Source organism: Pseudophryne corroboree (genome assembly GCF_028390025.1).
Source record: "Pseudophryne corroboree isolate aPseCor3 chromosome 12 unlocalized genomic scaffold, aPseCor3.hap2 SUPER_12_unloc_1, whole genome shotgun sequence".
NCBI lineage: Eukaryota > Metazoa > Chordata > Amphibia > Anura > Myobatrachidae > Pseudophryne > Pseudophryne corroboree.
The window spans coordinates 980493-1003342 of NW_026967485.1; the positions used below are offsets into that span (position 1 = coordinate 980493).

The following is a 22850-nucleotide window of genomic DNA, read 5'->3' on the forward strand; positions in this document are numbered from 1 at the left end:
CTCCTACATACCTGCCAGGTGAGATACTATGATCATGAAGGTGCTTCTCCCAGGGCAAGGCTCACCCATTGCACTCTGGGTGTGCTGCTCCTGCGATTTCCCCAAATGTGGGAAACTTGACTGCATAATTTGTGTTTCCCCTGGTCGGCTCTCGTATAATTCAGATCTCTTTGTCTCAGGTCTCTCTCCAGCCTAGTTTGCTGTCTGTTTCCACTTCTGTTTTCTTGAGCCGCTCCCTTCTATGCCCTTGCGCACTATCCTGACTTCTCCCGTCTGCTTACTTTGTGCCTTCCAACGCACAATGCGAACTACAGGTAGTGCTGCAGGGCCCACACCCTTTTACTTGCCGTACAGAGCAGCTCTGGAGCTGTTACAGTGCCCAGCTGCTGCAAGAAATCAGCTTGAATGCTTCAGGGGCTGGGGCATAGCCAACATGAGCCCCACACCGAAGGAGGGTGGAGGTATTTAATGCGAACTAGGGGTCATCCAAGCACCGCAAAAGGCCGCCATGCCCTGCATAACCCTTTTCTCTTTTCATATGCAGATGAGGGTTCCAGCCAACTTTGGCCCACTGCTTGGATGACATCACCGTATGCAAATCCGTCTTCTGCAGACCTTCTCCCAGGAATGCTTTTACTAGTTGTTACATTTGGTTTGTTGTTTGGGGGTGCTTCAGTATTAGGCAGCCTTCTGCCCTCCCATGTTCATCTGAAAATATGTGTTCTCCCTGCAGTTGTTGTCCCCAGATGAGAGTTCCCTTGTGCTGCCTCAGTTGAATCTCCTTTACTTGACAGAGATGTGCCTGAGCAGCGGCCCTCCCCAGCCCTATCCCAAATCATACTTATTTTGCATAGGAGTTTCCATGGTCATGAAGATTGTTCTCCCAGGGTGAGGTTCATTCATTGCATTCTGGGTATGCTGACCCCTGTGATTTCCCCAAATGTGGGAAACTCGACTGCATTAATTGTGGTAGTGGGGGACTGTGTTTGTGCTTTCCTCTGGTCAGCTCTGGTAAAAGACAGATTTCTTTGTCTCAGATCTTCCTCTAGCCTTGTTCTTTTTTCGAGAGTTTCCTTGTGCTGCCTCAGTTGGATCTCCTTCACTTGACAGGGGGGTGCCCGAGCAGCGACCCTCCCCATCTCTAGCCCAACTCCTACTTACCTGCCAGGTGAGATACTATGATCAGGAAGGTGCTTCTCCCAGGGCAAGGCTCACCCATTGCACTCTGGGTGTGCTGCTCCTACGATTTCCCCAAATGTGGGACACTTGACTGCATAATTTGTGTATCCTCTAGTCGGCTACTCGTATAATTCAGATCTCTTTGTCTCAGGTCTCTCTCCAGCCTAGTTTGCTGTCTGTTTCCACTTCTCTTTTCTTGAGCCGCTGCCTTCTATGCCCTTGTGCACTCTCCTGACTTCTCCTGTCTGCTTACTTTGTGCCTTCCAACGCACAATGCAAACTACAGGTAGTGCTGCAGGGCCCACACCCTTTTACTTGCCTTTCAGAGCAGCTCTGGAGCTGTTACAGTGCCCAGCTGCTGCAAGAAATCAGCTTGAATGCTTCAGGGGCTGGGGCATAGCCAACATGAGCCCCACACCGACGGAGGGTGGAGGTGTTTAATGCGAACTAAGGGTCATCCAAGCGCCGCAAAAGGCCGCCATGCCCTGCATACCCCTTTTCTCTTTTCATATGCAGATGATGGTTCCAGCCAACTTTGGCCCACTGCTTGGATGACATCACCGTATGCAAATCCGTCTTCTGCAGACCTTCCCCCAGGAATGCTTGTACTAGTTGTTGCATTTGGTTTGTTGTTTGGGGTGCTTCAGTATTAGGCAGCCTTCAGCTCTCCCATGTTCATCTGAAAATATGTGTTCTCCCTGCAGTTGTTGTCCCCAGATGAGAGTTCCCTTGTGCTGCCTCAGTTGAATCTCCTTTACTTGAAAGAGATGTGCCTGAGCAGCGGCCCTCCCCAGCCCTATCCCAAATCATACTTATTTTGCATAGGAGATACCATGGTCATGAAGATTGTTCTCCCAGGGTGAGGTTCATTCATTGCATTCTGGGTATGCTGACCCCTGTGATTTCCCCAAATGTGGGAAACTCGACTGCATTATTTGTGGTAGTGGGGGACTGTGTTTGTGCTTTCCTCTGGTCAGCTCTGGTAAAAGTCAGATTTCTTTGTCTCAGATCTTCCTCTAGCCTTGTTCTTTTTTTGAGAGTTTCCTTGTGCTGCCTCAGTTGGATCTCCTTCACTTGACAGGGGGGTGCCCGAGCAGCGACCCTCCCCAGCTCAAGCCCAACTCCTACTTACCTGCCAAGTGAGATACTATGATCAGGAAGGTGCTTCTACCAGGGCAAGGCTCACCCATTGCACTCTGGGTGTGCTGCTCCTACGATTTCCCCAAATGTGGGACACTTGACTGCATAATTTGTGTTTCCTCTGGTCGGCTACTCGTATAATTCAGATCTCTTTGTCTCAGGTCTCTCTCCAGCCTAGTTTGCTGTCTGTTTCCACTTCTCTTTTCTTGAGCCCCTGCCTTCTATGCCCTTGTGCACTCTCCTGACTTCTCCTGTCTGCTTACTTTGTGCCTTCCAACGCACAATGCAAACTACAGGTAGTGCTGCAGGGCCAACACCCTTTTACTTGCCTTACAGAGCAGCTCTGGAGCTGTTACAGTGCCCAGCTGCTGCAAGAAATCAGCTTGAATGCTTCAGGGGCTGGGGCATAGCCAACATGAGCAGCAAGATGCAGCACTGGACTATTAGTAATGTACTGTTGTATGCTGAGCACCACAATGCAGCACAAGACAATGAGCAGTGATACTGAGCACTGATGAGGATACTACTGAGAACTGACACTGAGCAGGAGAGACACACTACTAGTATTACTGAGCAGCAATAAGTAACCACTGATACTGGGCACTGATATTGAGATTTCCACTGAGAGAACATAGCCACGTCCTCTCCGCTCTCTCTTCAATGCACGAGTAAAAATGGCGGCAACGCGCAGCTCTTTATATGGAATCCGAATCTCGCGAGAATCCGACAGCGGGATGATGACATTTTCCCTTGTTCAGGTTTTCCGAGTCAGGCGGGAACAACCGAGCCTGCCACGGACCAGTGTAAACCACGTGGAGTTCGTCGGGAATTCGGTTCTCGGAGAACCGAACCCGCTCCTCTATATATACTATATTACTATGTTACTGTAGTATACAGAACACCACAATGCAATGAGCAGTGATAGTGAGCACTGATGAGGATACTAGAACTGACACTGAGCAGCAAGATGCAGCACTGGACTATTAGTAATGTACTGTAGTATGCTGAGCACCACAATGCAGCACAAGACAATGAGCAGTGATACTGAGCACTGATGAGGATACTACTGAGAACTGACACTGAGCAGGAGAGACACACTACTAGTATTACTGAGCAGCAATAAGTAACCACTGATACTGAGCACTGATATTGAGATTTCCACTGAGAGAACATAGCCACGTCCTCTCCGCTCTCTCTTCAATGCACGAGTAAAAATGGCAGCAACGCGCAGCTCTTTATATGGAATCCGAATCTCGCAAGAATCCGACAGCGGGATGATGACATTTTCCCTTGTTCAGGTTTTCCGAGTCAGGCGGGAACAACCGAGCCTGCCTCGGACCAGTGTAAACCACGTGGAGTTCGTGGGGAATTCGGTTCTCGGAGAACCGAACCCGCTCCTCTCTACCTTATACCCATCAATTTTTTTATTTTCAATCTAAGCCCCTGCAGTTTTCTGTAAGCATCTGCTTCGCTATGATGATCAACAAGTCACAAGGGCAAACACTCAGGGTTTGAGGCGTAGATCTTAGGACCAGCTGCTACAAGCATGGCAGAGGTGTCACTATCACTGGTGACACCCAGAAAGGTGGCGAGGGAGATTGTAATGCAGTGCGCGCAGATAAACAGCGCAATGGTAAAAAGGAGGCATGGTTTCATAGGTAGGGGCGTGGCCTGGTGGCCTGAATCTACATTTTGTTGCTCCGGGTGTCCCGGGGGTTGGGGGCTGCACCCGGGGACTAGTGTGTGAGCTGTGCTGGCTCCTGCACAGTGACAGGGCATGGCCACCCAGCATGACGCCTCCCTTCTTGACCATGCTGTAATTGCAGTCGCACTGCAGTTCAGCGTGATCATAAAAAATGGTGTAGGCTCCTGCTGGTGCAGGCTGTAGAGAAAAGCTGCTGTGACCACGCCCCCTGTGTCTCCTCCGTTGCAGACCCCATTTTGAAGCCTTGCCCCCGGACTAAGAGAAATGTATGCCCTTGCGCACTATCCTGACTTCTCCTCCCGTCTGCTTAATTTGTGCCTTCCAACGCACAATGCGAACAACAGGTGGTGCTGCAGGGCCCACACCCTTTTACTTGCCTTACAGAACAGCTCTGGAGCTGTTACAGTGCCCAGCTGCTGCAAGAAATCAGCTTGAATGCTTCAGGGGATGGGGCATGGCCAACATGAGCCCCACACCAAAGGAGGGTGGGGGTGTTTAATGCGAACTAGGGGTCATCCAAGCACTGCAAAAGGCCGCCATGCCCTGCATGCCCCTTTTCTCTTTTCATATGCAGATGAGGGTTCCAGTCAACTTTGGCCCACTGCTTGGATAACATCACCGTATGCAAATCCGTCTGCTGCAGACCTTCCCCAAGGAGTGCTTGTACTAGTTGTTGCATATGGTTTGATATTTGATGGTGCTTCAGTATTAGGCAGCCTTCCGCCCTCCCATGTTCATCTGAAAAGATGTGGTCTCCCTGCAGTTGTTGTCCCCAGATGAGAGTTCCCTTGTGCTGCCTCAGTTGAATCTCCTTTACTTGACAGAGATGTGCCTGAGCAGCGGCCCTCACCAGCCCTATCCCAAATCATACTTATTTTGCATAGGAGATACCATGGTCATGAAGATTGTTCTCCCAGGGTGAGGTTCATTCATTGCATTCTGGGTATGCTGACCCCTGTGATTTTCCCAAATGTGGGAAACTCGACTGCATTATTTGTGGTAGTGGGGGACTGTGTTTGTGCTTTCCTCTGGTCAGCTCTGGTAAAAGTCAGATTTCTTTGTCTCAGATCTTCCTCTAGCCTTGTTCTTCTTTCGAGAGTTCCCTTGTGCTGCCTCAGTTGGATCTCTTTTACTTGACAGGGGGGTGCCCGAACAGCGACCCTCCCCAGCTCTAGCCCAACTCCTACTTACCTGCCAGGTGAGATACTATGATCATGAAGGTGCTTCTCCCAGGGCAAGGCTCACCCATTGCACTCTGGGTGTGCTGCCCCTGCGATTTCCCCAAATGTGGGAAACTTGACTGCATAATTTGTGTTTCCCCTGGTCGGCTCTCGTATAATTCAGATCTCTTTGTCTCAGGTCTCTCTCCAGCCTAGTTTGCTGTCTGTTTCCACTTCTCTTTTCTTCAACCGCTCCCTTCTATACCCTTGTGCACTATCCTGACTTCTCCTCCCGTCTGCTTACTTTGTGCCTTCCAATGCACAATGCAAACTACAGGTAGTGCTGCAGGGCCCACACCCTTTTACTTGCCTTACAGAGCAGCTCTGGAGCTGTTACAGTGCCCAGCTGCTGCAAGAAATCAGCTTGAATGCTTCAGGGGATGGGGCATGGCCAACATGAGCCCCACACCAAAGGAGGGTGGAGGTGTTTAATGCGAACTAGGGGTCATCCAAGCACCGCAAAAGGCCGCCATGCCCTGCACGCCCCTTTTCTCTTTTCATATGCAGATGAGGGTTGAAGCCAACTTTGACCCACTGCTTGGATGACATCACCGTATGCAAATCCGTCTTCTGCAGAACTTCCCCCAGGAATGCTTGCACTAGTTGTTGCATTTGGTTTGTTGTTTGGGGGTGCTTCAGTATTAGGCAGCCTTCTGCCCTCCCATGTTCATCTGAAAATATGTGTTCTCCCTGCAGTTGTTGTCCCCAGATGAGAGTTCCCTTGTGCTGCCTCAGTTGAATCTCCTTTACTTGACAGAGATGTGCATGAGCAGCGGCCCTCCCCAGCCCTATTCCAAATCATACTTATTTTGCATAGGAGATACCATGGTCATGAAGATTGTTCTCCCAGGGTGAGGTTCATTCATTGCATTTTGGGTATGCTGACCCCTGTGATTTCCCCAAATGTGGGAAACTTGACTGCATTATTTGTGGTAGTGGGGGACTGTTTTTGTGCTTTCCTCTGGTCAGCTCTGGTAAAAGTCAGATTTCTTTGTCTCAGATTTTCCTCTAGCCTTGTTCTTCTTTCGAGAGTTCCATTGTGCTGCCTCAGTTGGATCTCCTTCACTTGACAGGGGGGTACCCGAGCAGCGACCCTCCCCAGCTCTAGCCCAACTCCTACTTACCTGCCAGGTGAGATACTATGATCATGAAGGTGCTTCTCCCAGGGCAAGGCTCACCCATTGCACTCTGGGTGTGCTGCCCCTGCGATTTCCCCAAATGTGGGAAACTTGACTGCATAATTTGTGTTTCCCCTGGTCGGCTCTCGTATAATTCAGATCTATTTGTCTCAGGTCTCTCTCCAGCCTAGTTTGCTGTCTGTTTCCACTTCTCTTTTCTTCAGCCGCTCCCTTCTATACCCTTGTGCACTATCCTGACTTCTCCTCCCGTCTGCTTACTTTGTGCCTTCCAATGCACAATGCAAACTACAGGTAGTGCTGCAGGGCCCACACCCTTTTACTTGCCTTACAGAGCAGCTCTGGAGCTGTTACAGTGCCCAGCTGCTGTAAGAAATCAGCTTGAATGCTTCAGGGGATGGGGCATGGCCAACATGAGCCCCACACCAAAGGAGGGGGGAGGTGTTTAATGCGAACTAGGGGTCATCCAAGCACTGCAAAAGGCCGCCATGCCCTGCATGCCCCTTTTCTCTTTTCATATGCAGATGAGGGTTCCAGTCAACTTTGGCCCACTGCTTGGATAACATCACCGTATGCAAATCCGTCTGCTGCAGACCTTCCCACAGGAGTGCTTGTACTAGTTGTTGCATATGGTTTGATATTTGATGGTGCTTCAGTATTAGGCAGCCTTCCGCCCTCCCATGTTCATCTGAAAAGATGTGGTCTCCCTGCAGTTGTTGTCCCCAGATGAGAGTTCACTTGTGCTGCCTCAGTTGAATCTCCTTTACTTGACAGAGATGTGCCTGAGCAGCTGCCCTCACCAGCCCTATCCCAAATCATACTTATTTTGCATAGGAGATACCATGGTCATGAAGATTGTTCTCCCAGGGTGAGGTTCATTCATTGCATTCTGGGTATGCTGACCCCTGTGATTTTCCCAAATGTGGGAAACTCGACTGCATTATTTGTGGTAGTGGGGGACTGTGTTTGTGCTTTCCTCTGGTCAGCTCTGGTAAAAGTCAGATTTCTTTGTCTCAGATCTTCCTCTAGCCTTGTTCTTCTTTCGAGAGTTCCCTGGTGCTGCCTCAGTTGGATCTCCTTCACTTCACAGGGGGGAACCCGAGCAGCGACCCTCCCCAGCTCTAGCCCAACTCCTACTTACCTGCCAGGTGAGATACTATGATCATGAAGGTGCTTCTCCCAGGGCAAGGCTCAACCATTGCACTCTGGGTGTGCTGCTCCTGCGATTTCCCCAAATGTGGGAAACTTGACTGCATAATTTGTGTTTCCCCTCGTCGGCTCTCGTATAATTCAGATCTCTTTGTCTCAGGTCTCTCTCCAGCCTAGTTTGCTGTCTGTTTCCACTTCTCTTTTCTTCAGCCGCTCCCTTCTATACCCTTGTGCACTATCCTGACTTCTCCTCCCGTCTGCTTACTTTGTGCCTTCCAATGCACAATGCAAACTACAGGTAGTGCTGCAGGGCCCACACCCTTTTACTTGCCTTACAGAGCTGCTCTGGAGCTGTTACAGTGCCCAGCTGCTGCAAGAAATCAGCTTGAATGCTTCAGGGGCTGGGGCATAGCCAACATGAGCCCCACACCAAAGGAGGGTGGAGGTGTTTAATGCAAACTAGGGGTCAGCCAAGCGCCGCAAAAGGCCACCATGCCCTGCACGCCCCTTTTCTCTTTTCATATGCAGACGAGGGTTGAAGCCAACTTTGACCCACTGCTTGGATGACATCACCATATGCAAATCCATCTGCGGCAGGCCTTCCCCCAGGAATGCTTGCACTAGTTGTTGCATTTGGTTTGTTGTTTGGGGGTGCTTCAGTATTAGGCAGCCTTCTGCCCTCCCATGTTCATCTGAAAATATATGTTCTCCCTGCAGTTGTTGTCCCAAGATGAGAGTTCCCTTGTGCTGCCTCAGTTGAATCTCCTTTACTTGACAGAGATGTGCATGAGCAGCGGCCCTCCCCAGCCCTATTCCAAATCATACTTATTTTGCATAGGAGATACCATGGTCATGAAGATTTTTCTCCCAGGGTGAGGTTCATTCATTGCATTTTGGGTATGCTGACCCCTGTGATTTCCCCAAATGTGGGAAACTTGACTGCATTATTTGTGGTAGTGGGAGACTGTGTTTGTGCTTTCCTCTGGTCAGCTCTGGTAAAAGTCAGATTTCTTTGTCTCAGATTTTCCTTTAGCCTTGTTCTTTTTTCGAGAGTTCCCTTGTGCTGCCTCAGTTGGATCTCCTTCACTTTACAGGGGGGTACCCGAGCAGCGACCCTCCCCAGCTCTAGCCCAACTCCTACTTACCTGCCAGGTGAGATACTATGATCATGAAGGTGCTTCTCCCAGGGCAAGGCTCACCCATTGTACTCTGGGTGTGCTGCTCCTGCGATTTCCCCAAATGTGGGAAACTTGACTGCATAATTTGTGTTTCCCCTGGTCGGCTCTCGTATAATTCAGATCTCTTTGTCTCATGTCTCTCTCCAGCCTAGTTTGCTGTCTGTTTCCACTTCTCTTTTCTTCAGCCGCTCCCTTCTATACCCTTGTGCACTATCCTGACTTCTCCTCCCGTCTGCTTACTTTGTGCCTTCCAATGCACAATGCAAACTACAGGTAGTGCTGCAGGGCCCACACCCTTTTACTTGCCTTACAGAGCAGCTCTGGAGCTGTTACAGTGCCCAGCTGCTGCAAGAAATCAGCTTGAATGCTTCAGGGGATGGGGCATGGCCAACATGAGCCCCACACCAAAGGAGGGTGGAGGTGTTTAATGCGAACTAGGGGTCATCCAAGCACCGCAAAAGGCCGCCATGCCCTGCACGCCCCTTTTCTCTTTTCATATGCAGATGAGGGTTGAAGCCAACTTTGACCCACTGCTTGGATGACATCACCGTATGCAAATCCGTCTTCTGCAGAACTTCCCCCAGGAATGCTTGCACTAGTTGTTGCATTTGGTTTGTTGTTTGGGGGTGCTTCAGTATTAGGCAGCCTTCTGCCCTCCCATGTTCATCTGAAAATATGTGTTCTCCCTGCAGTTGTTGTCCCCAGATGAGAGTTCCCTTGTGCTGCCTCAGTTGAATCTCCTTTACTTGACAGAGATGTGCCTGAGCAGCGGCCCTCCCCAGCTCTATCCCAAATCATACTTATTTTGCATAGGAGATACCATGGTCATGAAGATTATTCTCCCAGGGTGAGGTTCATTCATTGCATTATGGGTATGCTGACCCCTGTGATTTCCCCAAATGTGGGAAACTCGACTGCTTTATTTGTGGTAGTGGGGGACTGTGTTTGTGTTTTCCTCTGGTCAGCTCTGGTAAAAGTCAGATTTCTTTGTTCAGATCTTCCTCTAGCCTTGTTCTTCTTTCGAGAGTTCCCTTGTGCTGCCTCAGTTGGATCTCCTTCACTTGACAGGGGGGTGCCCAAGCAGAGACCCTCCCCAGCTCTAGCCCAACTCCTACTTACCTGCCAGGTGAGATACTATGATCATGAAGGTGCTTCTCCCAGGGCAAGGCTCACCCATTGCACTCTGGGTGTGCTGCCCCTGCGATTTCCCCAAATGTGGGAAACTTGACTGCATAATTTGTGTTTCCCCTGGTCGGCTCTCGTGTAATTCAGATCTCTTTGTCTCAGGTCTCTCTCCAACCTAGTTTGCTGTCTGTTTCCACTTCTCTTTTCTTCAGCCGCTCCCTTCTATACCCTTGTGCACTATCCTGACTTCTCCTCCCGTCTGCTTACTTTGTGCCTTCCAATGCACAATGCAAACTACAGGTAGTGCTGCAGGGCCCACACCCTTTTACTTGCCTTACAGAGCAGCTCTGGAGATGTTACAGTGCCCAGCTGCTGCAAGAAATCAGCTTGAATGCTTCAGGGGATGGGGCATGGCCAACATGAGCCCCACACCAAAGGAGGGTGGAGGTGTTTAATGCGAACTAGGGGTCATCCAAGCACCGTAAAAGGCCGCCATGCCCTGCACGCTCCTTTTCTCTTTTCATATGCAGATGAGGGTTGAAGCCAACTTTGACCCACTGCTTGGATGACATCACCGTATGCAAATCCGTCTTCTGCAGAACTTCCCCCAGGAATGCTTGCACTAGTTGTTGCATTTGGTTTGTTGTTTGGGGGTGCTTCAGTATTAGGCAGCCTTCTGCCCTCCCATGTTCATCTGAAAATATGTGTTCTCCCTGCAGTTGTTGTCCCCAGATGAGAGTTCCCTTGTGCTGCCTCAGTTGAATCTCCTTTACTTGACAGAGATGTGCATGAGCAGCGGCCCTCCCCAGCCCTATTCCAAATCATACTTATTTTGCATAGGAGATACCATGGTCATGAAGATTGTTCTCCCAGGGTGAGGTTCATTCATTGCATTTTGGGTATGCTGACCCCTGTGATTTCCCCAAATGTGGGAAACTTGACTGCATTATTTGTGGTAGTGGGGGACTGTGTTTGTGCTTTCCTCTGGTCAGCTCTGGTAAAAGTCAGATTTCTTTGTCTCAGATTTTCCTCTAGCCTTGTTCTTCTTTCGAGAGTTCCCTTGTGCTGCCTCAGTTGGATCTCCTTCAGTTTACAGGGGGGTACCCGAGCAGCGATCCTCCCCAGCTCTAGCCCAACTCCTACTTACCTGCCAGGTGAGATACTATGATCATGAAGGTGCTTCTCCCAGGGCAAGGCTCACCCATTGCACTCTGGGTGTGCTGCTCCTGCGATTTCCCCAAATGTGGGAAACTTGACTGCATAATTTGTGTTTCCCCTGGTCGGCTCTCGTATAATTCAGATCTCTTTGTCTCAGGTCTCTCTCCAGCCTAGTTTGCTGTCTGTTTCCACTTCTCTTTTCTTGAGCCGCTCCCTTCTATGCCCTTGCGCACTATCCTGACTTCTCCTCCTGTCTGCTTACTTTGTGCCTTCCAACGCACAATGCGAACTACAGGTAGTGCTGCAGGGCCCACACCCTTTTACTTGCCTTACAGAGCAGCTCTGGAGCTGTTACAGTGCCCAGCTGCTGCAAGAAATCAGCTTGAATGCTTCAGGGGCTGGGGCATAGCCAACATGAGCCCCACACCAAAGGAGGGTGGAGGTGTTTAATGCAAACTAGGGGTCAGCCAAGTGCCGCAAAAGGCCACCATGCCCTGCACGCCCCTTTTCTCTTTTCATATGCAGACGAGGGTTGAAGCCAACTTTGACCCACTGCTTGGATGACATCACCATATGCAAATCCATCTGCGGCAGGCCTTCCCCCAGGAATGCTTGCACTAGTTGTTGCATTTGGTTTGTTGTTTGGGGGTGCTTCAGTATTAGGCAGCCTTCTGCCCTCCCATGTTCATCTGAAAATATATGTTCTCCCTGCAGTTGTTGTCCCCAGATGAGAGTTCCCTTGTGCTGCCTCAGTTGAATCTCCTTTACTTGACAGAGATGTGCATGAGCAGCGGCCCTCCCCAGCCCTATTCCAAATCATACTTATTTTGCATAGGAGATACCATGGTCATGAAGATTTTTCTCCCAGGGTGAGGTTCATTCATTGCATTTTGGGTATGCTGACCCCTGTGATTTCCCCAAATGTGGGAAACTCAACTGCATTATTTGTGGTAGTGGGGGACTGTGTTTGTGCTTTCCTCTGGTCAGCTCTAGTAAAAGTCAGATTTCTTTGTCTCACATTTTCCTCTAGCCTTGTTCTTCTTTCGAGAGTTCCCTTGTGCTGCCTTTGTTGGATCTCCTTCACTTTACAGGGGGGTACCCGAGCAGCGACCCTCCCCAGCTCTAGCCCAACTCCTACTTACCTGCCAGGTGAGATACTATGATCATTAAGGTGCTTCTCCCAGCACTGTGTTTGTGTTTTCCTCTGGTCAGCTCTGGTAAAAGTCAGATTTCTTTGTTACAGAGCCTTGTTCTTCTTTTGAGAGTTCCCTTGTGCTGCCTCAGTTGGATCTCCTTCACTTGACAGGGGGGTGCCCGAGCAGAGACCCTCCCCAGCTCTAGCCCAACTCCTACTTACCTGCCAGGTGAGATACTATGATCATGAAGGTGCTTCTCCCAGGGCAAGGCTCACCCATTGCACTCTGGGTGTGCTGCCCCTGCGATTTCCCCAAATGTGGGAAACTTGACTGCATAATTTGTGTTTCCCCTGGTCGGCTCTCGTATAATTCAGATCTCTTTGTCTCAGGTCTCTCTCCAGCCTAGTTTGCTGTCTGTTTCCACTTCTCTTTTCTTCAGCCGCTCCCTTCTATACCCTTGTGCACTATCCTGACTTCTCCTCCCGTTTGCTTACTTTGTGCCTTCCAATGCACAATGCAAACTACAGGTAGTGCTGCAGGGCCCACACCCTTTTACTTGCCTTACAGAGCAGCTCTGGAGCTGTTACAGTGCCCAGCTGCTGCAAGAAATCTGCTTGAATGCTTCAGGGGATGGGGCATGGCCAACATGAGCCCCACACCAAAGGAGGGTGGAGGTGTTTAATGCGAACTAGGGGTCATCCAAGCACCGCAAAAGGCCGCCATGCCCTGCACGCCCCTTTTCTCTTTTCATATGCAGATGAGGGTTGAAGCCAACTTTGACCCACTGCTTGTATGACATCACCGTATGCAAATCCGTCTTCTGCAGAACTTCCCCCAGGAATGCTTGCACTAGTTGTTGCATTTGGTTTGTTGTTTGGGGGTGCTTCAGTATTAGGCAGCCTTCTGCCCTCCCATGTTCATCTGAAAATATGTGTTCTCCCTGCAGTTGTTGTCCCCAGATGAGAGTTCCCTTGTGCTGCCTCAGTTGAATCTCCTTTACTTGACAGAGATGTGCATGAGCAGCGGCCCTCCCCAGCCCTATTCCAAATCATACTTATTTTGCATAGGAGATACCATGGTCATGAAGATTGTTCTCCCAGGGTGAGGTTCATTCATTGCATTTTGGCTATGCTGACCCCTGTGATTTCCCCAAATGTGGGAAACTCAACTGCATTATTTGTGGTAGTGGGGGACTGTGTTTGTGCTTTCCTCTGGTCAGCTCTGGTAAAAGTCAGATTTCTTTGTCTCAGATTTTCCTCTTGCCTTGTTCTTCTTTCGAGAGTTCCCTTGTGCTGCCTCAGTTGGATCTCCTTCACTTGACAGAGGGGTACCCGAGCAGCGACACTCCCCAGCTCTAGCCCAACTCCTACTTACCTGCCAGGTGAGATACTATGATCATGAAGGTGCTTCTCCCAGGGCAAGGCTCACCCATTGCACTCTGGGTGTGCTGCTCCTGCGATTTCCCCAAATGTGGGAAACTTGACTGCATAATTTGTGTTTCCCCTGGTCGGCTCTCGTATAATTCAGATCTCTTTGTCTCAGGTCTCTCTCCAGCCTAGTTTGCTGTCTGTTTCCACTTCTCTTTTCTTCAGCCGCTCCCTTCTATACCCTTGTGCACTATCCTGACTTCTCCTCCCGTCTGCTTACTTTGTGCCTTCCAATGCACAATGCAAACTACAGGTAGTGCTGCAGGGCCCACACCCTTTTACTTGCCTTACAGAGCAGCTCTGGAGCTGTTACAGTGCCCAGCTGCTGCAAGAAATCAGCTTGAATGCTTCAGGGGCTGGGGCATAGCCAACATGAGCCCCACACCGAAGGAGGGTGGAGGTGTTTAATGCAAACTAGGGGTCGGTCAAGCGCCGCAAAAGGCCACCATGCCCTGCACGCCCCTTTTCTGTTTTCATATGCAGACGAGGGTTGAAGCCAACTTTGACCCACTGCTTGGATGACATCACCATATGCAAATCCATCTGCGGCAGGCCTTCCCCCAGGAATGCTTGCACTAGTTGTTGCATTTGGTTTGTTGTTTGGGGGTGCTTCAGTATTAGTCAGCCTTCTGCTCCACCCTCCTTTGGTGTGGGGCTCATGTTGGCCATGTCCCATCCCCTGAAGCATTCAAGCAGATTTCTTGCAGCAGCTGGGCACTGTAACAGCTCCAGAGCTGCTCTGTAAGGCAAGTAAAAGGGTGTGGGCCCTGCAGCACTACCTGTAGTTTGCATTGTGCATTGGAAGGCACAAAGTAAGCAGACGGGAGGAGAAGTCAGGATAGTGCACAAGGGTATAGAAGGGAGCGGCTGAAGAAAAGAGAAGTGGAAACAGACAGCAAACTAGGCTGGAGAGAGATCTGAGACAAAGAGATCTGAATTATACGAGAGCCGACCAGGGGAAACACAAATTATGCAGTCAAGTTTCCCACATTTGGGGAAATCGCAGGGGCAGCACACCCAGAGTGCAATGGGTGAGCCTTGCCCTGGGAGAAGCACCTTCATGATCATAGTATCTCACCTGGCAGGTAAGTAGGAGTTGGGCTAGAGCTGGGGAGGGTCGCTGCTCGGGCACCCCCCTGTTAAGTGAAGGAGATCCAACTGAGGCAGCACAAGGGAACTCTCAAAAGAAGAACAAGGCTAGAGGAAGATCTGAAACAAAGAAATCTGACTTTTACCAGAGCTGACCAGAAGAAAACACAAACACAGTCCCCCACTACCACAAATAAAGCAGTCGAGGTGAGGTTCATTCATTGCATTTTGGGTATGCTGACCCCTGTGATTTCCCCAAATGTGGGAAACTCGACTGCTTTATTTGTGGTAGTGGGGGACTGTGTTTGTGTTTTCTTCTGGTCAGCTCTGGTAAAAGTCAGATTTCTTTGTTTCAGATCTTCCTCTAGCCTTGTTCTTCTTTTGAGAGTTCCCTTGTGCTGCCTCAGTTGGATCTCCTTCACTTAACAGGGGGGTGCCCGAGCAGCGACCCTCCCCAGCTCTAGCCCAACTCCTACTTACCTGCCAGGTGAGATACTATGATCATGAAGGTGCTTCTCCCAGGGCAAGGCTCACCCATTGCACTCTGGGTGTGCAGCCCCTGCGATTTCCCCAAATGTGGGAAACTTGACTGCATAATTTGTGTTTCCCCTGGTCGGCTCTCGTATAATTCAGATCTCTTTGTCTCAGATCTCTCTCCAGCCTAGTTTGCTGTCTGTTTCCACTTCTCTTTTCTTCAGCCGCTCCCTTCTATACCCTTGTGCACTATCCTGACTTCTCCTCCCGTCTGCTTACTTTGTGCCTTCCAATGCACAATGCAAACTACAGGTAGTGCTGCAGGGCCCACACCCTTTTACTTGCCTTACAGAGCAGCTCTGGAGCTGTTACAGTGCCCAGCTGCTGCAAGAAATCTGCTTGAATGCTTCAGGGGATGGGACATGGCCAACATGAGCCCCACACCAAAGGAGGGTGGAGCAGAAGGCTGACTAATACTGAAGCACCCCCAAACAACAAACCAAATGCAACAACTAGTGCAAGCATTCCTGGGGGAAGGCCTGCCGCAGATGGATTTGCATATGGTGATGTCATCCAAGCAGTGGGTCAAAGTTGGCTTCAACCCTCGTCTGCATATGAAAACAGAAAAGGGGCGTGCAGGGCATGGTGGCCTTTTGCGGCACTTGACCGACCCCTAGTTTGCATTAAACACCTCCACCCTCCTTCGGTGTGGGGCTCATGTTGGCTATGCCCCAGCCCCTGAAGCATTCAAGCTGATTTCTTGCAGCAGCTGGGCACTGTAACAGCTCCAGAGCTGCTCTGTAAGGCAAGTAAAAGGGTGTGGGCCCTGCAGCACTACCTGTAGTTTGCATTGTGCATTGGAAGGCACAAAGTAAGCAGACGGGAGGAGAAGTCAGGATAGTGCACAAGGGTATAGAAGGGAGCGGCTGAAGAAAAGAGAAGTGGAAACAGACAGCAAACTAGGCTGGAGAGAGACCTGAGACAAAGAGATCTGAATTATACGAGAGCCGACCAGGGGAAACACAAATTATGCAGTCAAGTTTCCCACATTTGGGGAAATCGCAGGAGCAGCACACCCAGAGTGCAATGGGTGAGCCTTGCCCTGGGAGAAGCACCTTCATGATCATAGTATCTCACCTGGCAGGTAAGTAGGAGTTGGGCTAGAGCTGGGGAGTGTCGCTGCTCGGGTACCCCTCTGTCAAGTGAAGGAGATCCAACTGAGGCAGCACAAGGGAACTCTCGAAAGAAGAACAAGGCAAGAGGAAAATCTGAGACAAAGAAATCTGACTTTTACCAGAGCTGACCAGAGGAAAGCACAAACACAGTCCCCCACTACCACAAATAATGCAGTTGAGTTTCCCACATTTGGGGAAATCACAGGGGTCAGCATAGCCAAAATGCAATGAATGAACCTCACCCTGGGAGAACAATCTTCATGACCATGGTATCTCCTATGCAAAATAAGTATGATTTGGAATAGGGCTGGGGAGGGCCGCTGCTCATGCACATCTCTGTCAAGTAAAGGAGATTCAACTGAGGCAGCACAAGGGAACTCTCATCTGGGGACAACAACTGCAGGGAGAACACATATTTTCAGATGAACATGGGAGGGCAGAAGGCTGCCTAATACTGAAGCACCCCCAAACAACAAACCAAATGCAACAACTAGTGCAAGCATTCCTGGGGGAAGTTCTGCAGAAGACGGATTTGCATACGGTGATGTCATACAAGCAGTGGGTCAAAGTTGGCTTCAACCCTCATCTGCATATGAAAAGAGAAAAGGGGCGTGCAGGGCATGGCGGCCTTTTGCGGTGCTTGGATGACCCCTAGTTCGCATTAAACACCTCCACCCTCCTTTGGTGTGGGGCTCATGTTGGCCATGCCCCATCCCCTGAAGCATTCAAGCAGATTTCTTGCAGCAGCTGGGCACTGTAACAGCTCCAGAGCTGCTCTGTAAGGCAAGTAAAAGGGTGTGGGCCCTGCAGCACTACCTGTAGTTTGCATTGTGCATTGGAAGGCACAAAGTAAGCAAACGGGAGGAGAAGTCAGGATAGTGCACAAGGGTATAGAAGGGAGCGGCTGAAGAAAAGAGAAGTGGAAACAGACAGCAAACTAGGCTGGAGAGAGACCTGAGACAAAGAGATCTGAATTATACGAGAGCCGACCAGGGGAAACACAAATTATGCAGTCAAGTTTCCCACATTTGGGGAAATCGCAGGGGCAGCACACCCAGAGTGCAATGGGTGAGCCTTGCCCTGGGAGAAGCACCTTCATGATCATAGTATCTCACCTGGCAGGTAAGTAGGAGTTGGGCTAGAGCTGGGGAGGGTCTCTGCTCGGGCACCCCCCTGTCAAGTGAAGGAGATCCAACTGAGGCAGCACAAGGGAACTCTCAAAAGAAGAACAAGGCTCTGTAACAAAGAAATCTGACTTTTACCAGAGCTGACCAGAGGAAAACACAAACACAGTCCCCCACTACCACAAATAAAGCAGTCGAGTTTCCCACATTTGGGGAAATCACAGGGGTCAGCATACCCAGAATGCAATGAATGAACCTCACCCTGGGAGAATAATCTTCATGACCATGGTATCTCCTATGCAAAATAAGTATGATTTGGGATAGAGCTGGGGAGGGCCGCTGCTCAGGCACATCTCTGTCAAGTTAAGGAGATTCAACTGAGGCAGCACAAGGGAACTCTCATCTGGGGACAACAACTGCAGGGAGAACATATATTTTCAGATGAACATGGGAGGGCAGAAGGCTGCCTAATACTGAAGCACCCCCAAACAACAAACCAAATGCAACAACTAGTGCAAGCATTCCTGGGGGAAGGCCTGCCGCAGATGGATTTGCATATGGTGATGTCATCCAAGCAGTGGGTCAAAGTTGGCTTCAACCCTCGTCTGCATATGAAAACAGAAAAGGGGCATGCAGGGCATGGTGGCCTTTTGCGGCGCTTGTCTGACCCCTAGTTTGCATTAAACACCTCCACCCTCCTTCGGTGTGGGGCTCATGTTGGCTATGCCCCAGCCCCTGAAGCATTCAAGCTGATTTCTTGCAGCAGCTTGGCACTGTAACAGCTCCAGAGCTGCTCTGTAAGGCAAGTAAAAGGGTGTGGGCCCTGCAGCACTACCTGTAGTTTGCATTGTGCATTGGAAGGCACAAAGTAAGCAGACGGGAGGAGAAGTCAGGATAGTGCACAAGGGTATAGAAGGGAGCGGCTGAAGAAAAGAGAAGTGGAAACAGACAGCAAACTAGGCTGGAGAGAGACCTGAGACAAAGAGATCTGAATTATACGAGAGCCGACCAGGGGAAACACAAATTATGCAGTCAAGTTTCCCACATTTGGGGAAATCGCAGGAGCAGCACACCCAGAGTACAATGGGTGAGCCTTGCCCTGGGAGAAGCACCTTCATGATCATAGTATCTCACCTGGCAGGTAAGTAGGAGTTGGGCTAGAGCTGGGGAGGGTCGCTGCTCGGGTACCCCCCTGTAAAGTGAAGGAGATCCAACTGAGGCAGCACAAGGGAACTCTCGAAAGAAGAACAAGGCTAAAGGAAAATCTGAGACAAAGAAATCTGACTTTTACCAGAGCTGACCAGAGGAAAGCACAAACACAGTCTCCCACTACCACAAATAATGCAGTCAAGTTTCCCACATTTGGGGAAATCACAGGGGTCAGCATACCCAAAATGCAATGAATGAACCTCACCCTGGGAGAAAAATCTTCATGACCATGGTATCTCCTATGCAAAATAAGTATGATTTGGAATAGGGCTGGGGAGGGCCGCTGCTCATGCACATCTCTGTCAAGTAAAGGAGATTCAACTGAGGCAGCACAAGGGAACTCTCATCTTGGGACAACAACTGCAGGGAGAACATATATTTTCAGATGAACATGGGAGGGCAGAAGGCTGCCTAATACTGAAGCACCCCCAAACAACAAACCAAATGCAACAACTAGTGCAAGCATTCCTGGGGGAAGGCCTGCCGCAGATGGATTTGCATATGGTGATGTCATCCAAGCAGTGGGTCAAAGTTGGCTTCAACCCTCATCTGCATATGAAAAGACAAAAGGGGCGTGCAGGGCATGGTGGCCTTTTGCGGCGCTTGGCTGACCCCTAGTTTGCATTAAACACCTCCACCCTCCTTTGGTGTGGGGCTCATGTTGGCTATGCCCCAGCCCCTGAAGCATTCAAGCTGATTTCTTGCAGCAGCTGGGCACTGTAACAGCTCCAGAGCTGCTCTGTAAGGCAAGTAAAAGGGTCTGGGCCCTGCAGCACTACCTGTAGATCGCATTGTGCGTTGGAAGGCACAAAGTAAGCAGACAGGAGGAGAAGTCAGGATAGTGCGCAAGGGCATAGAAGGGAGCGGCTCAAGAAAAGAGAAGTGGAAACAGACAGCAAACTAGGCTGGAGAGAGACCTGAGACAAAGAGATCTGAATTATACGAGAGCCGACCAGGGGAAACACAAATTATGCAGTCAAGTTTCCCACATTTGGGGAAATCGCAGGGGCAGCACACCCAGAGTGCAATGGGTGAGCCTTGCCCTGGGAGAAGCACCTTCATGATCATAGTATCTCACCTGGCAGGTAAGTAGGAGTTGGGCTAGAGCTGGGGAGGGTCGCTGTTCGGGCACCCCCCTGTCAAGTGAAAGAGATCCAACTGAGGCAGCACAAGGGAACTCTCGAAAGAAGAACAAGGCTAGAGGAATATCTGAGACAAAGAAATCTGACTTTTTCCAGAGCTGACCAGAGGAAAGCACAAACACAGTCCCCCACTACCACAAATAATGCAGTTGAGTTTCCCACATTTGGGGAAATCACAGGGGTCAGCATACCCAAAATGCAATGAATGAACCTCACCCTGGGAGAAAAATCTTCATGACCATGGTATCTCCTATGCAAAATAAGTATGATTTGGGATAGGGCTGGGGAGGGCCGCTGCTCAGGCACATCTCTGTCAAGTAAAGGAGATTCAACTGAGGCAGCACAAGGGAACTCTCATCTGGGGACAACAACTGCAGGGAGAACACATATTTTCAGATGAACATGTGAGGGCAGAAGGCTGCCTAATACTGAAGCACCCCCAAACAACAAACCAAATGCAACAACTAGTGCAAGCATTCCTGGGGGAAGGCCTGCAGCAGATGGATTTGCATATGGTGATGTCATCCAAGCAGTGGGTCAAAGTTGGCTTCAACCCTCGTCTGCATATGAAAAGAGAAAAGGGGCGTGCAGGGCATGGCGGCCTTTTGCAGCGCTTGGATGACCCCTAGTTCGCATTACACACCTCCACCCTCCTTCGGTGTGGGGCTCATGTTGGCTATGCCCCAGCCCCTGAAGCATTCAAGCTGATTTCTTGCAGCAGCTGGGCACTGTAACTGCTCCAGAGCTACTCTGTAAGGCAAGTAAAAGGGTGTGGGCCCTGCAGCACTACCTGTAGTTCGCATTGTGCGTTGGAAGGCACGAAGTAAGCAGACGGGAGAAGTCAGGATAGTGCGCAAGGGCATAGAAGGGAGCGGCTCAAGAAAAGAGAAGTGGAAACAGACAGCAAACTAGGCTGGAGAGAGACCTGAGACAAAGAGATCTGAATTATACGAGAGCCGACGAGGGGAAACACAAATTATGCAGTCAAGTTTCCCACATTTGGGGAAATCGCAGGAGCAGCACACCCAGAGTGCAATGGTTGAGCCTTGCCCTGGGAGAAGCACCTTCATGATCATAGTATCTCACCTGGCAGGTAAGTAGGAGTTGGGCTAGAGCTGGGGAGGGTCGCTGCTCGGGTTCCCCCCTGTGAAGTGAAGGAGATCCAACTGAGGCAGCACCAGGGAACTCTCGAAAGAAGAACAAGGCTAGAGGAAGATCTGAGACAAAGAAATCTGACTTTTACCAGAGCTGACCAGAGGAAAGCACAAACACAGTCTCCCACTACCACAAATAATGCAGTCAAGTTTCCCACATTTGGGGAAATCACAGGGGTCAGCATACCCAAAATGCAATGAATGAACCTCACCCTGGGAGAAAAATCTTCATGACCATGGTATCTCCTATGCAAAATAAGTATGATTTGGAATAGGGCTGGGGAGGGCCGCTGCTCATGCACATCTCTGTCAAGTAAAGGAGATTCAACTGAGGCAGCACAAGGGAACTCTCATCTTGGGACAACAACTGCAGGGAGAACATATATTTTCAGATGAACATGGGAGGGCAGAAAACTGCCTAATACTGAAGCACCCCCAAACAACAAACCAAATGCAACAACTAGTGCAAGCATTCCTGGGGGAAGGCCTGCCGCAGATGGATTTGCATATGGTGATGTCATCCAAGCAGTGGGTCAAAGTTGGCTTCAACCCTCGTCTGCATATGAAAAGAGAAAAGGGGCGTGCAGGGCATGGTGGCCTTTTGCGGCGCTTGGCTGACCCCTAGTTTGCATTAAACACCTCCACCCTCCTTTGGTGTGGGGCTCATGTTGGCTATGCCCCAGCCCCTGAAGCATTCAAGCTGATTTCTTGCAGCAGCTGGGCACTGTAACAGCTCCAGAGCTGCTCTGTAAGGCAAGTAAAAGGGTGTGGGCCCTGCAGCACTACCTGTAGTTCGCATTGTGCGTTGGAAGGCACAAAGTAAGCAGACAGGAGGAGAAGTCAGGATAGTGCGCAAGGGCATAGAAGGGAGCGGCTCAAGAAAAGAGAAGTGGAAACAGACAGCAAACTAGGCTGGAGAGAGACCTGAGACAAAGAGATCTGAATTATACGAGAGCCGACCAGGGGAAACACAAATTATACAGTCAAGTTTCCCACATTTGGGGAAATCGCAGGAGCAGCACACCCAGAGTGCAATGGGTGAGCCTTGCCCTGGGAGAAGCACCTTCATGATCATAGTATCTCACCTGGCAGGTAAGTAGGAGTTGGGCTAGAGCTGGGGAGGGTCGCTGCTCGGGTACCCCCCTGTAAAGTGAAGGAGATCCAACTAAGGCAGCACAAGGGAACTCTCGAAAGAAGAACAAGGCTAGAGGAAAATCTGAGACAAAGAAATCTGACTTTTACCAGAGCTGACCAGAGGAAAGCACAAACACAGTCCCCCACTACCACAAATAATGCAGTTGAGTTTCCCACATTTGGGGAAATCACAGGGGTCAGCATACCCAAAATGCAATGAATGAACCTCACCCTGGGAGAAAAATCTTCATGACCATGGTATCTCCTATGCAAAATAAGTATGATTTGGAATAGGGATGGGGAGGGCCGCTGCTCATGCACATCTCTGTCAAGTAAAGGAGATTTAACTGAGGCAGCACAAGGGAACTCTCATCTGGGGACAACAACTGCAGGGAGAACACATATTTTCAGATGAACATGGGAGGGCAGAAGGCTGCCTAATACTGAAGCACCCCCAAACAACAAACCAAATGCAACAACTAGTGCAAGCATTCCTGGGGGAAGTTCTGCAGAAGACGGATTTGCATACGGTGATGTCATCCAAGCAGTGGGTCAAAGTTGGCTTCAACCCTCATCTGCATATGAAAAGAGAAAAGGGGCGTGCAGGGCATGGCGGCCTTTTGCGGTGCTTGGATGACCCCTAGTTCGCATTAAACACCTCCACCCTCCTTTGGTGTGGGGCTCATGTTGGCCATGCCCCATCCCCTGAAGCATTCAAGCTGATTTCTTGCAGCAGCTGGGCACTGTAACAGCTCCAGAGCTGCTCTGTAAGGCAAGTAAAAGGGTGTGGGCCCTG

General features: G+C 50.1%; 32 non-coding genes and 3 pseudogenes across 32 annotated transcripts; 22 read left to right on the forward strand and 13 right to left on the reverse strand.

Moving 5' to 3' along the window:
- The first annotated feature begins 3 nt into the window (after positions 1–3).
- Positions 4–166, forward strand: LOC134982933 (U1 spliceosomal RNA). Its single transcript, XR_010191559.1, has one exon. It is a non-coding gene; the product is annotated as a U1 spliceosomal RNA (small nuclear RNA).
- Positions 167–837: 671 nt separating this feature from the next.
- On the forward strand, positions 838–1001 carry LOC134982644 (U1 spliceosomal RNA). Its single transcript, XR_010191320.1, has one exon. It is a non-coding gene; the product is annotated as a U1 spliceosomal RNA (small nuclear RNA).
- Positions 1002–1153: 152 nt separating this feature from the next.
- LOC134982242 (U1 spliceosomal RNA) lies at positions 1154–1288 on the forward strand (annotated as a pseudogene).
- A 699-nt stretch (positions 1289–1987) lies between these two features.
- LOC134982649 (U1 spliceosomal RNA) lies at positions 1988–2151 on the forward strand. The gene has a single exon (XR_010191325.1). It is a non-coding gene; the product is annotated as a U1 spliceosomal RNA (small nuclear RNA).
- A 152-nt stretch (positions 2152–2303) lies between these two features.
- Positions 2304–2467, forward strand: LOC134982282 (U1 spliceosomal RNA). Its single transcript, XR_010191012.1, has one exon. It is a non-coding gene; the product is annotated as a U1 spliceosomal RNA (small nuclear RNA).
- A 2424-nt stretch (positions 2468–4891) lies between these two features.
- LOC134982871 (U1 spliceosomal RNA) lies at positions 4892–5055 on the forward strand. Its single transcript, XR_010191512.1, has one exon. It is a non-coding gene; the product is annotated as a U1 spliceosomal RNA (small nuclear RNA).
- Positions 5056–5207: 152 nt separating this feature from the next.
- On the forward strand, positions 5208–5370 carry LOC134982770 (U1 spliceosomal RNA). The gene has a single exon (XR_010191436.1). It is a non-coding gene; the product is annotated as a U1 spliceosomal RNA (small nuclear RNA).
- A 674-nt stretch (positions 5371–6044) lies between these two features.
- LOC134982594 (U1 spliceosomal RNA) lies at positions 6045–6208 on the forward strand. Its single transcript, XR_010191276.1, has one exon. It is a non-coding gene; the product is annotated as a U1 spliceosomal RNA (small nuclear RNA).
- Positions 6209–6360: 152 nt separating this feature from the next.
- On the forward strand, positions 6361–6523 carry LOC134982800 (U1 spliceosomal RNA). The gene has a single exon (XR_010191464.1). It is a non-coding gene; the product is annotated as a U1 spliceosomal RNA (small nuclear RNA).
- Positions 6524–7197: 674 nt separating this feature from the next.
- LOC134982883 (U1 spliceosomal RNA) lies at positions 7198–7361 on the forward strand. The gene has a single exon (XR_010191515.1). It is a non-coding gene; the product is annotated as a U1 spliceosomal RNA (small nuclear RNA).
- A 152-nt stretch (positions 7362–7513) lies between these two features.
- Positions 7514–7649, forward strand: LOC134982210 (U1 spliceosomal RNA; annotated as a pseudogene).
- A 701-nt stretch (positions 7650–8350) lies between these two features.
- LOC134982701 (U1 spliceosomal RNA) lies at positions 8351–8514 on the forward strand. The gene has a single exon (XR_010191374.1). It is a non-coding gene; the product is annotated as a U1 spliceosomal RNA (small nuclear RNA).
- Positions 8515–8666: 152 nt separating this feature from the next.
- Positions 8667–8829, forward strand: LOC134982897 (U1 spliceosomal RNA). The gene has a single exon (XR_010191527.1). It is a non-coding gene; the product is annotated as a U1 spliceosomal RNA (small nuclear RNA).
- A 674-nt stretch (positions 8830–9503) lies between these two features.
- On the forward strand, positions 9504–9667 carry LOC134982664 (U1 spliceosomal RNA). The gene has a single exon (XR_010191339.1). It is a non-coding gene; the product is annotated as a U1 spliceosomal RNA (small nuclear RNA).
- Positions 9668–9818: 151 nt separating this feature from the next.
- LOC134982745 (U1 spliceosomal RNA) lies at positions 9819–9981 on the forward strand. Its single transcript, XR_010191413.1, has one exon. It is a non-coding gene; the product is annotated as a U1 spliceosomal RNA (small nuclear RNA).
- A 674-nt stretch (positions 9982–10655) lies between these two features.
- LOC134982544 (U1 spliceosomal RNA) lies at positions 10656–10819 on the forward strand. The gene has a single exon (XR_010191230.1). It is a non-coding gene; the product is annotated as a U1 spliceosomal RNA (small nuclear RNA).
- A 152-nt stretch (positions 10820–10971) lies between these two features.
- On the forward strand, positions 10972–11134 carry LOC134982825 (U1 spliceosomal RNA). Its single transcript, XR_010191487.1, has one exon. It is a non-coding gene; the product is annotated as a U1 spliceosomal RNA (small nuclear RNA).
- Positions 11135–11808: 674 nt separating this feature from the next.
- LOC134982313 (U1 spliceosomal RNA) lies at positions 11809–11972 on the forward strand. Its single transcript, XR_010191028.1, has one exon. It is a non-coding gene; the product is annotated as a U1 spliceosomal RNA (small nuclear RNA).
- Positions 11973–12339: 367 nt separating this feature from the next.
- On the forward strand, positions 12340–12502 carry LOC134982771 (U1 spliceosomal RNA). The gene has a single exon (XR_010191437.1). It is a non-coding gene; the product is annotated as a U1 spliceosomal RNA (small nuclear RNA).
- A 674-nt stretch (positions 12503–13176) lies between these two features.
- LOC134982538 (U1 spliceosomal RNA) lies at positions 13177–13340 on the forward strand. Its single transcript, XR_010191225.1, has one exon. It is a non-coding gene; the product is annotated as a U1 spliceosomal RNA (small nuclear RNA).
- Positions 13341–13492: 152 nt separating this feature from the next.
- Positions 13493–13655, forward strand: LOC134982826 (U1 spliceosomal RNA). The gene has a single exon (XR_010191488.1). It is a non-coding gene; the product is annotated as a U1 spliceosomal RNA (small nuclear RNA).
- An 828-nt stretch (positions 13656–14483) lies between these two features.
- Positions 14484–14646, reverse strand: LOC134982773 (U1 spliceosomal RNA). Its single transcript, XR_010191439.1, has one exon. It is a non-coding gene; the product is annotated as a U1 spliceosomal RNA (small nuclear RNA).
- Positions 14647–15114: 468 nt separating this feature from the next.
- LOC134982885 (U1 spliceosomal RNA) lies at positions 15115–15277 on the forward strand. Its single transcript, XR_010191516.1, has one exon. It is a non-coding gene; the product is annotated as a U1 spliceosomal RNA (small nuclear RNA).
- Positions 15278–16105: 828 nt separating this feature from the next.
- On the reverse strand, positions 16106–16268 carry LOC134982827 (U1 spliceosomal RNA). The gene has a single exon (XR_010191489.1). It is a non-coding gene; the product is annotated as a U1 spliceosomal RNA (small nuclear RNA).
- A 152-nt stretch (positions 16269–16420) lies between these two features.
- LOC134982550 (U1 spliceosomal RNA) lies at positions 16421–16584 on the reverse strand. The gene has a single exon (XR_010191236.1). It is a non-coding gene; the product is annotated as a U1 spliceosomal RNA (small nuclear RNA).
- A 674-nt stretch (positions 16585–17258) lies between these two features.
- Positions 17259–17421, reverse strand: LOC134982774 (U1 spliceosomal RNA). The gene has a single exon (XR_010191440.1). It is a non-coding gene; the product is annotated as a U1 spliceosomal RNA (small nuclear RNA).
- Positions 17422–17563: 142 nt separating this feature from the next.
- On the reverse strand, positions 17564–17727 carry LOC134982655 (U1 spliceosomal RNA). Its single transcript, XR_010191330.1, has one exon. It is a non-coding gene; the product is annotated as a U1 spliceosomal RNA (small nuclear RNA).
- Positions 17728–18401: 674 nt separating this feature from the next.
- Positions 18402–18564, reverse strand: LOC134982899 (U1 spliceosomal RNA). Its single transcript, XR_010191528.1, has one exon. It is a non-coding gene; the product is annotated as a U1 spliceosomal RNA (small nuclear RNA).
- A 152-nt stretch (positions 18565–18716) lies between these two features.
- On the reverse strand, positions 18717–18880 carry LOC134982702 (U1 spliceosomal RNA). The gene has a single exon (XR_010191375.1). It is a non-coding gene; the product is annotated as a U1 spliceosomal RNA (small nuclear RNA).
- Positions 18881–19554: 674 nt separating this feature from the next.
- LOC134982775 (U1 spliceosomal RNA) lies at positions 19555–19717 on the reverse strand. Its single transcript, XR_010191441.1, has one exon. It is a non-coding gene; the product is annotated as a U1 spliceosomal RNA (small nuclear RNA).
- A 152-nt stretch (positions 19718–19869) lies between these two features.
- LOC134982325 (U1 spliceosomal RNA) lies at positions 19870–20033 on the reverse strand. The gene has a single exon (XR_010191032.1). It is a non-coding gene; the product is annotated as a U1 spliceosomal RNA (small nuclear RNA).
- Positions 20034–20731: 698 nt separating this feature from the next.
- On the reverse strand, positions 20732–20867 carry LOC134982211 (U1 spliceosomal RNA; annotated as a pseudogene).
- A 152-nt stretch (positions 20868–21019) lies between these two features.
- On the reverse strand, positions 21020–21183 carry LOC134982703 (U1 spliceosomal RNA). Its single transcript, XR_010191376.1, has one exon. It is a non-coding gene; the product is annotated as a U1 spliceosomal RNA (small nuclear RNA).
- Positions 21184–21857: 674 nt separating this feature from the next.
- Positions 21858–22020, reverse strand: LOC134982812 (U1 spliceosomal RNA). The gene has a single exon (XR_010191475.1). It is a non-coding gene; the product is annotated as a U1 spliceosomal RNA (small nuclear RNA).
- Positions 22021–22172: 152 nt separating this feature from the next.
- Positions 22173–22336, reverse strand: LOC134982337 (U1 spliceosomal RNA). Its single transcript, XR_010191042.1, has one exon. It is a non-coding gene; the product is annotated as a U1 spliceosomal RNA (small nuclear RNA).
- Positions 22337–22850: the final 514 nt, after the last annotated feature.